Raw genomic sequence first — 15,514 nt, forward strand, 5'->3', positions numbered from 1 at the left:
ATTCACATTAATTGTACAGAGAATTCAGTTAATCCAAACACTGTATTATGGCTAGAAAGTAAAATAAAAAGCAACTGGACACCCACATACCCCCCCAAATAAACCTGTTGTTACAATAAAGAGTTTGCAGATGTACTTAACTTGTTAAAGTATTTATATGTATATGTACTGTTCATGAATATTTATTGAAATCTTACAGTAACTGCCAATATATTTTAAAATAAATATTTAGCAGACTACTGCCCATATATATGTAGATATTTTTATAGCTAAAAAAAAAAAGTTTTGTATAGCTGCATCTTCTAAGAATACATGCAAGGCTGTGCACTGCAAAGACTGGAGGTGCGGGGGTAACCCACATGTGAGAAATGAGCCAATAGAACATCTGCATCCTTCAAAGGGGCTACGTATCTTCACGCTGGCAGCCAATGGTTTCACGTGTTGCAGTTCCGCCCCTACGCATTATACCTGCCAAGAACAAACCAATCGCACCTTACGAAGTATGGACCCGTGTACGCTCATGCCATTAAACGTAGTCTGAACGTACGAATAAGCAAATGGGATGTATAACTCCTGTGACATGGCTCCGCCGCTAAGTGCATAATGCATCATCCAATCATAAGAGGCACTGTGGCTCCTTGCCTGCACATGACTTGCATGCGTGTCAACAAACCATCCAATTAAATGTTGTGCTGCATCGACGCAGCTACACCCAAGCCGTTCAACAACATCTGCAAAGGACACTGTCCAATCAGACAGCGTGGCAGTTTGTAGCTGCAAGTAATCACCACACCCACAAAAACATAACTTTACACTAATCATCATTTTCTGTATTTGCTAGTGAAAGGTTTTCTGAGTATTTGCAAGCACTGTTGGCTCTTTACCCCTTAATCACCTCATTCTTTTTACCCAGTTTTCTTAAAATCCAATTTCCCTTTGTCTTGTGATGTGTTTAGTGTGTTTAGTTTTTTTTTTTTTTTTACTTTTTCATTTTTTGCAGCATTGTCTTTTTTGTTTTGTCATTTTTATTCTTTTTTATTTTCCTCCCCAGTTGGACATTGCAATATGTCTGACCATGACAGTAGGAGCATTGAGGATGACCACATAATTTGGGTGGACAATACTTCACCATGAAGGAAGAAGCACACAGGCATAAAGACTGCAGACAGTTGGCGCTTCTTTAAAGTGAAGGGACACCACTCCAGGAAAGAAGTGGAAGAGGTACTGTGCACCTTCTGCAACAAGGCTCTATGCTGTGGGCCTTCCAATATTCCATTTTCAAGTCTGGGAACATCAATAATGATTAACCATCTGGTGAGAGTCCACTGGGACGATGTCGATGATGACTATCGTAAAGCCCATGAACATCACAAAAGAAAAATGCATTGTACCCAGTCTTTGTATAGACGAATATCGGCACCACCTGCAGAACCTCTATCCACCAGTACAGCTACAACCCCAATTGGAAATGAACTGTCTACATCAGCAGTGGTATCCACTACACTGACTCCTCTGTTGCTGACACCCAACCTTTCCAGGATGCAAGTCATGTGTAATGGATGCTGCGAATGGGTAGTCATGTGAGATGCCACAATTGAGCAATGGCTTAAGTTAGTAGCTGAACATCAGATTAACTGCCATGCTTAGTATTGGCAATGGTTTCCCCGCTTTTTTCTAAAAAAAATATATATATATATATATATATATGTTGCATTTTATTTTAATTCGCTTTGTTAAATGTTTCATCCTTTTGTATTTTCCTCCCCTATTCCACCCACCTCTATCCATTCCCCAAAATGGCCATTTTAAGGGCCAAATTTTAAGTTACAAAAATAGATACAAATAAACACAAACTGCAAAAATATATTACAATATCTATTGTCATTTATTTTATGCAATTTCAGTGCTCAAAATTGTCAATTGTTGCCTGTAGCCGTAACTATCAGAGCCACGGGTAAAAGCTTTCCAGTTCTTGTTCACCTTAGTAGCGCAAACAAATCCTGCTATTCATTGGCTGCTACTGTAACCATGGGTAAAAAAAATATTATACAAAAAATAAACAATTCTTTGTATGTGCACATATACATTACACCTATCTATGTATCCAAAGTCTTACCAAATATCCATGTCCTCGCCTCTTTCCTCCATATATGAACTCTGACAAAAAAATAAAATGGACTTAATATTGATGGTAAAAAGCCATTTATACCATGCACTATCACCACTGCATTGGTACCATGGTGCTCATCATAACTAATAAATACAAAATTCATGATTTTTTTTTTCCTCATAATGATACTAAAAGAATACTGATTGTATTCCAAGTGTACAACCATTACCAAGTTGTGTTCATTAATCATGCTACAGAGGAAAAAAACTTCTCAATGGAGAAAAAAAAACCTCTGTTCTGTTATTTAAAACAGTTTACATTTAAGTTATTATGAACTACTTTTTGCATCAGCAAATTCGAAAATGAATTGCCTACAACATCCATAATTTGTATACCAATACATGCATTTCACTACAATGAACAGATATTACAATAGTATACAAAGATTACTTCATGCTACATGATGACGAATTTACAGATTACCTCATTCAACCTTCACCAGGAAACCAAGACATATAACTTAACTATGTCTTCAGTTTTACAAAGAAATAAATGAAGACATGCCAACCGTAACATTATTTTGAGTATTAATCCTTTTAGACTATAGTCATACTTATATTATAAATAATATGTAGACAATACAAAATATTGTGAATAAACATATTAACAATTATCAAAAACTACACTATTAACATAACATATGTAATTTCCATACTTATAACATCTGTGTGCGTCTTTTGTTTGGCCATCTGCACAAATGAGAAGTTTATAATGACATTTCATATCATACACATCATATTTTTTTAAACTTAAAATTACAAATGATTACCTAAACTTCTGTTACCACTGATACTACTACACAGTGTGGACTACCTATTTGTTCTATATCAAATGTATTCTAAATTATAGAAATGATATCTACATTGCAATTTCATAACTTCTTTCATAATTTGGTGTGCATCCTTTTTCTGGCCACCTGCACACTTTAGAAACTAATCACAATTATCTTAAACCTACCATACAAAATAAAAGAATATGCACAGGTGAATGACTAAATAGATTATCTGACTTTTCTAAAAACTCCACATTGCTCATGATATGATGTAATAGGTTATTTATAATGTGCTTAATACCCAGAGGTCTCTAAGTGCGGACCTGAGGATCCAACCTGAGTTGCTCCGTGTCGTCTTGCTTCCAAGGTCGAGCGTGTTGCCCCAGAGCTATCCTCCCAAGATGCGTAAAACGTATTTGTACATTTAACAAAGTCACCTTTTCAGTCAATTATTTTGCTTTTGTATTTCAATTGCACTATATGTTTTTGTATCTAAAATCTGTTGTTTACTTGTTTCATATGTAAACAGTCATCAGCTTCTACACTCCCTCACACTCAAAATAATGTACACGCAACCATTTATGTAACCTGGCACTTCCAGGGAACATGTGTACATATTAAAATATACACAGGGTCATCATGAGTTGGGCGGTATCTTGGTGTTGTATGTGCCGAGCGATATTTGCGTTAACACTGCTATGTGTGGCGTAAACAACGCCAAATCAAGAGTTGGCGTGCACACGCATATGGCCTTGGCATTAACGCAAATAGCGCCCGGCGGAAACAGTGGCTGGGAACCCAAAAATCCAGCGTGCATTGCGCTACCTTCGGGTTACCATGCTATTAGCACAAGTTATTAGCTTACGCTAATAGCACAGTGGGAAATGCGTCACCGCCGGAATAGGAAATAGAGCGGTGGCCATTTTCAAAATCACAATATGCCGAAATCGCAGCCCCTGCAAGCCCTCCACTACTGCAAATCCTGCAAAATGTCCCAGGAGCATACCTGCGGCAAGTCTGCTTTGGACAGGGTCAAAAAACCACGTTCTCTGACCAAGAACTAACTATATTCGTGGAGGAAGTTCTGGGCCATCAAGATGAGCTGTATGTGCCACAGCAGCGAATGACCAGTGCACATAGGCGCACACAGATCTGGAGAGAAGTCAGCCAGAAGGTGACAGCGGTCGACCGTGTGCCCAGGGATGGGGAGGACTGCCGGAAGTGCATCAATGACTTGCAGGTCCTTGTCAGTGGGCTCCTGGCCCAGGACAGGAGTAAGAGCATGGGGACTGGAGGAGGGCCCCCACAACCACCATGGGAGCACACACAGTGGGAGGAGCAGCTGACCACCATGATTGACATGGGTACAATTGAGGGAGTTGGAGGAGCAGAGGCAGGCACTGGCACCCAAGAGGTTGCAGGTGAGACCCCCCACGCTTGAAAATGCATTATTGTGTCTGTCCCACCCCTGTGTACTGAATGTGAATGTTTGTGGTTGCAATGAGTGTGATGCAGTGCAGCCACCCATGAGTGGGCCCTTGTACCACCGTACACTAGCACCGCCAGATATTTATATTAGTTTGAAGTAGCTCCAATGTATCAGTGTTAGCCCCAAGGAAACAAATCCATGACCTGGCCCTAGCAAAGTGATGTGTGTGTGAGTATCAATGCACCGCTCAAGTACATCGCCATGGGAGCTGTGCATTCACATCAGACATCTGAAAATGCCACACTAACCTAGCAGTGTCCCTCCCATGTAGCACGTTCCAGCAATCTCAACATAGTGAATAAGAAACATGTAATGGCCAAGCATGATACAAAATGTACCCTCACCCCAATGTAAAGCATGAAATGCATGATTCAAATGTAAGTTGCCCTCTCCTCATGCCAGACCCTATGTACCCTACAGGCATTCAGCAATCATCACAGGGAAACGTTGACGAAGAGGAAGCAGACCCATCCACACGCATGCCCAGATGGGCCTCGACCAGCAACATCACCCCGCAAAGGGACCGGCCAGATAAATCAAGGTGTAGAACGCACCCCAGCTCACCCCACTGCAGCCTAGTCAGACTAGCTCAACATCCCCAAGCCATCAGGGTGTCACTGCCTCAAACAGTCGAAGACACCAGAGTGTCACTGCCTCAAATGCCCAAAGCCACCAGGGGTTTGCAGGATGTGTAATTAGCCACCAGTGGGACAAACACTGAGGACGGCCACACATCCACTGATGATGAACATGGTGCACCAGTGTTGTCACCTAGCCAGAGTGGCAATCAGGAAATGGCCACACCACAAGGGACCCTGGAGCAAGTGACAGTAGAAATACACACTCCCCATATACCTGCATGTGGACATCATGCCCAAACACCATTGCCCGATGTGGACACGCCCTCATATGGGTCACCTGAAGGCAGCCCCACCAGACAGGCCGCCATGTCCAACAACAGCTTCCCTACCACCCTGCGTAGACCTGGCAGGCCGATTAACACCACACCTGACACACCCATAGTCACGGGAGCTGCAGTAATGGGACGTCAGGGCATCATTGAGGAATATCAGAGGAGAATTGAGGCCTTGGCGGGTGAGCACAACCGCCACATAAAGGCGATTAGCTGTGCCATTCAGGGGGTAGTCAAGACCCTGTCGCGGGACACACCCATGAGTGGTTGAGGGGTGCACTGCAGCTCTCACTAGATTTTCTTAGAGAGTCTGTGAGCTCTGTGCAGGGCAATCTGCTCATGCAGAGCAGATGCGAGAGGCCAACAATCTCCTCCACCTGCAGCTGTAGTTGGCAGGCTGAATACCATCAACATCCATGACACCCACCGAGGGATCCCTGCAGGGTTCTACCAGGCGACATAACTTGCGCCATCCACAAAGCCACTCACCACAGGGACCCGGACATGGGAAGGGTCAACGTCCTTCATAAATGGACAGAGAACAGTTGGGCTGAGGTCCGGGCACATTAACCCATATGCACTGTTTTGGGGTGTTGGTTGGGGAGAGGGGAATGTGTGCTGGGGTGTTGGTGGGGTGAAAGGGGTAATGTGTGCTGGGGTGTTGGTGGGGGGAGGGGTAAATGTGTGCTGGGGTGTTGGTGGGGGGAGAGGGGTTTTGTTCAACGCAAAATAAATCCTGGTCACACTGCATAGAAGGCTTGGACATTCATGATTGTGTTTACATGCTCTTTACTTGACAAGTGATGTATGTGACATTTACCCATCCACCAGATCAGAAGAAATTGTCAATCAACGCCTGTCTGGCCAACCTCCCCTTCCTCACCCCATCCCTGTGTGCATTTGCCCTGGCAACTGGAACATGCTCGTCGTCACTACCATCCCCAGGTGGTTGGCCATAATCGTCCGAGGTCAGTGGCACATGCCTGCAGCAGCAGATGTTGTGCAGCAAGGCACAGGTTAGTACAATTTTCCCCACTTTCTCTGGAGCATACATCAGTGTCCCTCCCGTACGGTCTAGGCACCGGAAATGTGCCTTCGGCAATCCTAATGCCATTTCCAAACAGATGCATGTATTCCTATGGGCAATGTTATATGACAGCTCTGCTAGAGATTGTGGATTACGCACAGGGGTCAATAGCCATGTGTACTGAGGGTATCCGTAATCACCTGCAGGGGAGAACATGTGTACATTAGGCCTAGGTCAGTTCAGTGGATGTACAAGGATTACACATTTAAGTAAGCAGTATGGTCAGGTATGTGTGCAACAGGTACATGATATTTCATTGCAATGTTGGTATTCATTCATCATCTTTAGGGACATGAATGGGCTGGCCTATAAATGCAGCCTGTGTAAATTAGTAAGGTGTTATGTGGCAGGTTCAATTTGCATGCACTTGGTGTCAATCTGCATGCAGCAGTGGATAGAAGACTATGTTTATGGTCATGTGTGCGACACACATGCTGAACAAGTACGGTCATTATTACATTACTACTTTTATTAGGGTGTCTTTATGTGCACCGTGTGTGCTCTGCAATGTGTGCCATTTCCTTTATGGGGTACTTACTGCATGCATCACCCCTGTGTCTCATTCCCACAGTGGTGCATCCCTTACTTCAGGATGAGGCTTCTGTCATATCTGCCTGTTCATGTAATATATTGTTAGGTGATGTTTTGTGGCTGTCTGTATGGCTGATGTGCGTTTGCTACTTTGCACATTTGTCAATATTTGGCCAGGCATGTGAATGGCCATTCAGGGGTCACTGTCTCAGGGATGTTCATGGTTGTGACTCCACCTGCTCATCTACAGTGGTTTTGTGAATGTCCTTACAATTTGACTCACTTGCCATTCCGGTGTGGTACCCAGGGTGAGAATGCTCTTGGGTGTCAGGGTGAATAGCAGCACTGCAACACAGACAAGATGCATTGTGGTTGTGTTTCCTCATGTGATTGTGCTTCGCAAGTGTGTGGCATTCAACTTCTATGTGTTCTGCTGTGGGGAACGTGTGCATGGGTTCTTGTGCAACACACATGCATGGTAATGGTGCTGTGCTAGTGCTGGCTGTGTCTCTTAGTGGCATGCAGGGATTCCTGTGTGTCTGCCTCCCCCAACCCCAGCAGGTAAATGTTGGCATTCATTTCATGCAGGTATTCGACTTACCCAACATCCATGTGTGTTGTCCTCTGTGCCCATCCATGTAGGCTGGCAGGGTATGGTTGCGCAGTACCATGGAGTCATGGGTAGATCCTGGGTAGTGGGTGCAGCAGTGGCTGAAAGTTAGGTCAGAGCTACATGTCATCTGCACGTTGAGGGAATGGAAACTCCTCTGGTTCCTGTAGGCTGCCTCATGGTTCGGGGTGCTACAAGTGCAACATGTGTAAAGTCTAGGGCTGCAATCACGTTTGGGACTTGGAAAATGGAATGGAACTGTGCCTTAACTTGGCTGACCTGTGCCTGTGTGGCTGGCAATGCAATATGCTCATTGACATGGAGCAGCAGTGCATCCAGCACCTGTCCTAGCATGGCACTGAAGTTGACTGAGCCATACCATGCATCATGGCAACAGTGATTTGGAAGCTGCCAGTCCCATGGTACTGTAGGACAGACACAAGCTTCACAAGTGGGGGCACATCGGTGCTGATGGCTATACGGCTGCCTATGTCAGCCTGGAGTGTGTCAATCAACTGGGTGATGGTCTCCCTGTCCAGCCTGTACTCAGACACAAACTGCCCATCAGTCAGGGCCCAGGGTGCTGGCCTGACCCTGGGGATGGCTGGCCACCTTGCTGATGCTGTTCTCCTCCTCTCCCTCCTCATCCCCCCCCCACCCCTGCCTGTGCTCCCAAGGCCCTAGCCAGGTTGTCAGGCCTCTGTAGATTCAGGCGCAGCATGTACATGTCCACATCAAGGCTCCTGGTTCCAAATGGAAACATGGAGTTGGGGAGGGTGTGTGGGCCATGGGTGGGTATTTTGTAGGCCTCTTGTGTGCATTGTTTCACCTGGGCCATTATTGCTGTCTCCTCCTTGCTCCTAATGGCTACATGGTGTTAGGGAGGGTGTGTGGGCCATGGGTGGGTTTTTGTACACGACTTGTGTGCATTGTTTCCACCTGGGTATTTATTGCTGTCTCCTCTCTGCTCCTAATGGCTACATGGTGTTGTGAAGGGTGTGTGGGACATGGGTGGGTCTTTTGTAGGCCTCTTGTGTGCATTGTATCCACCTCGGCCATCATTGCTGTCTCATGTGTTCTTTTACCTCCAGCATTTGGCCGTATTAGCACTGGTTTTCCAGCGCTAGGTACGCCAACGCTGTACTTGTGATAGCTCTGTAATTGCGCATTTGGTTGCCGGCGCTATTACAGCCAGCTGTTTCAACGCCGACTGTAATAGCACCAGCAGGATTTACAGTCGTGATCCGGCAGAGCGGTTTTGGTGGCACGAATACTCTTTCTGCCAGATTTAACGGCTACCACCCAACTTGTGATGACCCCCACAGTGTTTTACACAATAAAACAGAAGTCGAAGATTTGCAGAATGCAATGTATTCTTCTACATTATATAATGTTCACAATACCACCTCTACATGTATTTAGTACTAGTTTTAAAACTCATTCTAGTAGCAAACCTTGTCCTAATTTACATAAACCACTTATTAGCATATTTTTCTATTTCAAATATTTACATTGCATGTTTATATTCAAAAAGAATATTACATATATATTTTAAAATAATGCTTATAACAACATTAAGTAAGCATTCTTTAACCCCTTTGCCAAACTAGCTTGTTGTGTGACTATAGAGTCATTACAAACAAGCCAATCAACTTCTGTTCACACCCATGTCGTGTAATGTCCAGATTCAATGGATGCCCCTCATGAAAAATAATTGCAAATGTTTTAAAAGTTTTCTTACTAACAGAAACTTGACTATTTATACAATTCATTATTGACGTGTTACATTTCCTACCATCTACATTGTATGTTTGAAACATAATCAATACATAATTATTAAACAATAGTTCTTTGCAGTGTTGATTGTAAATTGCAACCACAGTTTCTGCCTTGCATGTCATGGAATGCTTTCGCAACAAGATCAGAACATTTAACACTTTTCTGATTAGGCACATGCAGATAACCAAATCTTTCATAAAGATGTCCCTTTCTTACATTTTGGACACATATGCTTCCACTCGTAACTAATTCCAAACTACCTATCTACATTTACAGTTTCTTTCACTAATATCTGAAAGACATTCATTAAAAATTCTTGACTATCCTCTGTGTATTTTGAAAAAATGGTTGATTTCCACGTGCAACAGCTACTACATTTCGGATTGACATTGCCGAATGTAAACTGTGTGGATATCCATCTACCGACAATTTATTAAATGAAGGTTCAACACATTAATGCTTCTCTGCTTTTGAAGCAATTTCTTGCATCAATGGAGTAATTTGACACAACATACACAAAGCTGCATTTCAATAGCCTTCAACTCCTGTTTCATTACTAAAACGGTATGTTACAGTTGAACGACTCTCCAACTCCATTAAATTACATAGTTTTTTAGTCTTATAAGGACATATTTCATTTGAATGTGCTTTCACTGACTCCTTATGTTTCCTAGATGACTGCTTCACAGGTACAGGTATAAGGTTCGGGTGAGGAGCATGCAGTACACACAACCTATTATATTCTTCAGTGCAAGAAATGTCAGCTGTCACTTTGCTTTCATCAAAGTTTATTAACATAAACCTTCTACATTGTTCACACATGACAAAGCTACATATGTCATTCCTTCTTTTAACACTGTATGACCAATGTCAATAAGTACTGCTTCTAAAGTCAAACCTTGTGATTTATGATTGGAAACTGTGCTCTTCTACAGAGGTATCCTTAAAAAGCATGAAAAGTGCAGAGCTTTGAGAAATTAAGTGAGTTCTTTATATATGATCAAACTTAACTTCAACATGTTCAATATTTGTACTGTGAGGAGAAGTGTGAAATGCAATCACTCTTCCCATCGCTCCATTGATTAGACCAATTTCTACAACCAAATTCATCTTCAACATTACTTGTGCATTGAGGCACAGTTTTAAAACTCCTCCCAGACCTGCTGTTTTAGACATTGAATTCTCTAGTTGACCTAATCACGCTTTTGCTCTCTTATCCAACTCTAAAGGCATAACATTACCATCTAAAACATCACATGATTTTATCCCTACAATATTTTGCTTCTCTGACAGTAGCATTGTAGAGTTAAACTTGCTACACTCTGCAAGTATGCACATCAAAGCAACACAAAAAATGTTTATTTCCTTAAGAGTCAACATAACATCAGACGGACTGCAATCTACATGAATCCTGTTAGAAATCAGTCTTCCTATTAAGACTGCTTTTATATTTTCCTCAAAAACACCTATACAAATCTTATTAAGCATTTCTGCATAATCTAAGTCTCCAGATTGCATCATATCAATGATAAGTTCCTGAAATTCAAAACCATTCCAAAGGTTAAAATGACCAATACTTCCTTTACATTTTTGATCATCCTTAGATTGCACATTCAAAAAACTGATTGACCTTTGACGGTAGTTAATTGCAACAATTATCCAAAAACAAGTACATGTTTACCTCCAAACAAAATGTTGTAGTCAGTCTTCAAAACAACTCGCATTCGCAAATAAATGAAAGCTAGTATCAAATTAGACACCATACTTACTTCATCTACAATCAAGGTATTTAATTTTGGATTTTAGCTCTTATTGCATTGATTAAAAAAGATTACCCTGTTCCTGCGTGTCCACTAAAATACTTCAAAACAGGTGTGTACTGCTCACAAGAGCATTCACAGTTGTCATATAGTAAACCATGTAAGAACTTATCTTTAATTTGATTGTAAACTTCCTTTTGCTCTATATTAAGTATACTAACAATTTCATCACAATTCACATCTGCAACTCTACTTTGTTCCATTGCAATTTCTACTTCTTCCATAGCCAGCTCAACAATCATTTTGAATAATTGGCTCCCCAAGAACATTTTGATTTCCTGCTGCATATTATTGACTGCCCTCAGGAGACTCTTTTGCCAATTCAGCTTCCAGAATTTCTTCTTGACGTAGTTCTTTCTCCACTAAGTCCAAATACTGTTCACATTTTGGATATGTAATTAAGCATTTTTTAGCAAAACATTATTTTTCAAACGTTTCAAAACTTCCAAGTAAATCACTTTCTGCACGCCATAGGAACAACAACTGCAAAATACAAAAATAACAGAATTCCTTTTTCTCTGCACTTTGGCTAGACACTTTCATGTGGTAAATGAGACTTGCCTTTCCATGTCTCACTAGACAACAACTACATGCATGTACTTTAAACCATCCTCTGTCGCTGTTTGCTTCAATATTTTGATGTGAGTAGCATTGTGCTACTTCATATAAACAAAGAACCCCCAACAATTCAGATTGATTTGGATAATATGTATAAATCAAATGTGTTTTCAAAATCTCTGTACTGTTAGATGTTGATTCAACTAACTGCTAAATTTCAGTCAAAGGCTTCAATATACAATTTCTAGTACTAGCTGTTCCAAGACTTAATCAAACTGCATTAACACTATGTCCATACAGAGACAAATTAGTTAGCCGATTTGCAGTTTCATAGCTACCACACTCTCTGTGTGAAAGCATCTTCAAACCAAAGCTTACATGTTTCTGACAGAGACTTTTATCTGACAATATATCAGCCCATACTTCGGCTGCATTGCTTTTTTCTGCTTTTTGCATGTATGCTGTAACATAACGAGCAACAGCTGTTGAATTATCAGCAATACACTGTACATCAGTATTTGCATTCCATAGCTGAGCAATGACAGCATTGTAATCATTAATAAATTGCCATTCCGTATTTCTTTTTAAATGATAGGAATTTCTCTGAGGCTTACCAGTAATATGGTGTCGAACAGATGACATTAAACTATTCACTTGAGCAATTGGTGTCACAAGCTTTGGAAAGCCAAATCTGCACTGAGTGTAGTACTTGTCATTAAGTTTGTATTTTCTTTGACAGTACTTTCCACATGAATGCTTTTGAAACCTTTCCACCTTGTTCCGTAGATAAGCATTCATGTACTGAGATGCAATAGAACAAGTAACATATATTTAAATGAACTCCATCACACAGACATCACTTTCCTAACCAAATTTAGGGGCATCTTTAATCCACAACAGCATATGTATATGTGGAGTCTCATGTGCCTGGTACTCTTTCCTCCAAAAGAAATGTTCTACAGCACCCAGTGGACCATTTTCTTTATTACATATGAAGTGTAACATGGCTAAAAATATGTGATTGTATTATACAAATATGTGAAAACTGTGATACACATACAGGATCCAGAGAACACAATTCTCCCGGTATCATGTTTTATATGTTGTCTTTCGCTGCATTGTTTTCCCGAAACCACTATGCAAGATCATCTCAACCATATTCGGTGAAACTTAATGTCACAAACCAGGTTGGAGTTCCCACGTTTCTGATCATGCATCTAACCTTGGAATTTCTCCTTTACCAATATTCTTTAGTTCTTCTCATTCTAGCAAGAATATTCATAAGTTTGCCCTCTAAATCTTCATTTTTTTCTTTCGCCTGTTGCAGCATCGCACATGCAGAAAATTTTTTAAATCTCGTTCTGGTCTGAAGTGTATCAGAAACAGCATAACATAACGTGGAGAATGCACTTTCATGTAATAAGTGAAAAATATATTCAACATTGGTGCAGAATCGTGAATCTTCTGAATATATTCTTATACAGCAATATTCTGAAGCAGAGATTCACACGTTCCAATCATCCAATCTCCCTCCAGTACCAAATGGAAAAAGCATAGGGAAAAAAAGCTTCTAATGTCTTTTCCCAAATACTAATTGGTGCACCTTTCATTGCTTTCATTTGATACAATTCTAAACTGTCACCCATGACTTCACGCGAGTGTAGAGGATGAATAGTGTAATGTTCATACAAACTATTCCCTTCTGCAACAGAGAGACGCTGAATCTGACCTTCACTGCTCTAGTTTTGTTGTTTTGTTGACTTGTTTGTTAAATCATTGTGCTCCAATAGAAACACAAGCGTTTTTCACTTTTCCAATATCGATAAGCTGTTGCCAAATCCTCTGATCTTTAGTGGCAACACCGTTTACTAAAACAAACAAAGAATCTGCAATGTCACGCTTCATTCCTAGAGTATTAACATGTTCTGCCAGGGGTCAATACACAACTTTGCCTCTCACACCTTGTAGTGATGACTTCTTAGGCAGATTTGACATCTATGCTTGCAGTCTAACAATAACTTGAAAAGGATGAGCAGGTTGCAATGCAATCACTTCAGACATGTTATATTTTTGAAGCACAAGAGTGGTATCAGGCACAACCATATTGTTTAAAACACTTCTTGGAAGAATACGTGTTTGATTATAAAATCCAGATAAAGTTCTTTCTAAACATCTTCTACAGTGTGTTTTATTTTCTCCTCAATGTACACTAGTTGCAATTGAGACTTATAAAAAGTGTGTCAACAAGATACTCCAGCAATGTCAGGTCTTTCAGTAAAAGACAACTCAAACATTCCAATACTTTGTTTATAATGTTGAAAAATATCATCCTTTGAAAGCATACGATCATCATTTCCACTTCCTGTAAGTGTTTCATCTATGTACACATACTCTTTTAAATGCATCATATTTAACATTTGCATTGTAGAAACCAAACTTTCTACACTTCAAGTTAAAAGTATTTGATTTAAAACTGCAAGAGACATACTTGGTATTTTGCACAGATACAGTTTAACTAGAAGGTATCTCATTTTAGTATGATGTGCAGTCAGCATCCATATATGATAAAACTGACTCTAACATCTACTTTTATCAAGACAAGCTAGACAGACTGAAAAGTCCTGTTTTTTTATGAACTTTACATTCATCTATTCTTTGGCGCACCTTGATTTGTCTTTGAACATTATCATTTTTGTGCAATACTTGCAAATATCGCTTTAAAACTTTACAAGAAAACATATCAATATTGCACAAAAAATTGCAAGTCCATACCTCACAATCCTTCTTTCATTGAATGTTTGACTGACCTACAGTTTCCATTTCCATATCATTAAACTGTATGGTTTCTTAATTTTTAGAAATCACACCATTTTGGACTTCATAGCTACATCCACTCTTATCAATGGCTAGTGGAACATTCTTTCCTTGAATGTAACTCTCCTTATAAAAAAAAAATATTTCTGTATCAGAGGTGTGTTTCCACTGTTCACCAAAGATGTCACAGGTTGTCACATGTAAGCACATGAACAGTTTTTATATTTGTATACAATTATGTAGTCACTGTAAGCAATTTTTAAAGTTTATTTAATGCTAAAATGAACACATTTCTTTTCATATCAAAAGCTTTCTTAATTATTACTTCTTTTGCAAAAAACATTTTACCACATATCTGGATTTTGGTTTCACTCTTCTACAAAGATTGGTAAAAAGTGGGAGTGATACATTTTCCTATAAATATCCTTATTCCTCGGTTTCAAATTAATAGCACATTAGCTGCCTTTTAAAAAAAAATCGTAATTTTTTTACTAGCTGGTAAACACATTTGAAACTTTTTTCTTTTATTTTACTTTCAATAAAAAGATTATCAGTTCCAGCAAAACTTTGAGTTGGCATAGCTTTTATTACAACTTCAACATTTTTAAAACTATCCTCAACACTAGAAATGGTTGCATCATCCACAGAATTTATAGCTACAGATTTAAAAACACTACTTTTTAAAAATGAAACTGTTTATCTCTACTTCCCTGCAGAGGACCCTTTCTTATTGGGTTTCTTTATATTTTCAATATAACATCTAAGTTGTAAGCCCATGCTAATAGGTAGAGTTGGAATTTAAAGGCCCGCCAAACCAGGATTTGTAAGGGCAAGGGAAACAAGACACTCACTCAAAGCTGCAGAACAGAAAAACATGTGCCTGCCCGTCAGCGCAAGTGTAATAGTTATTCACACCCTGGGAATTTTCCTGTATGCAGATCATTTTCTTTTTTTTTATTCCTGACAAGATA

Source organism: Ambystoma mexicanum, chromosome 10 (assembly GCF_040938575.1).
Source record: "Ambystoma mexicanum isolate Mex_15411 chromosome 10, UKY_AmexF1_1, whole genome shotgun sequence".
NCBI lineage: Eukaryota > Metazoa > Chordata > Amphibia > Caudata > Ambystomatidae > Ambystoma > Ambystoma mexicanum.